Raw genomic sequence first — 322 nt, 5'->3', positions numbered from 1 at the left:
ATCATTTCATTGAGAAATATTACTGGCAGATAATCAGCTCCCCCCCCCCCTCCCCACTCCTTCAAGGATTACATTCCCCCCAACGCCCTTTCGAACCCATACCCCACCCCCTACCCCAAAGAAAATCTGAAAGTCAAATAGCCTCTCAGTTCCTTTACACAAATAAAAGAAAGAAAAAAAAAACACGGGTCTCACATATATAGATACCTACTATATCTCACCTACCAATCTAAACAAACATCTGCCAGGAAACAAGAGTCTCCAAATCAAAAAAAAAAAAAAATGGCTACCTCTCTCTTCACAAATCCACCACAGTGTCTGA

The 322-nt window shown here is 41.3% G+C and overlaps 1 protein-coding gene across 1 annotated transcript in view; it reads left to right on the top strand.

The window, feature by feature from the left end:
• Positions 1-322, top strand: part of LOC119586187 (glutamate-gated chloride channel-like) — a gene marked incomplete at both ends in the record, with an annotated part of 81,629 nt that overhangs the window by 54,631 nt on the left and 26,676 nt on the right.

Source organism: Penaeus monodon, chromosome 21, assembly GCF_015228065.2.
Source record: "Penaeus monodon isolate SGIC_2016 chromosome 21, NSTDA_Pmon_1, whole genome shotgun sequence".
NCBI lineage: Eukaryota > Metazoa > Arthropoda > Malacostraca > Decapoda > Penaeidae > Penaeus > Penaeus monodon.
The sequence above is the reverse complement of the archived record's forward strand: the minus strand, read 5'-3'. Positions and strand labels throughout refer to the sequence as shown.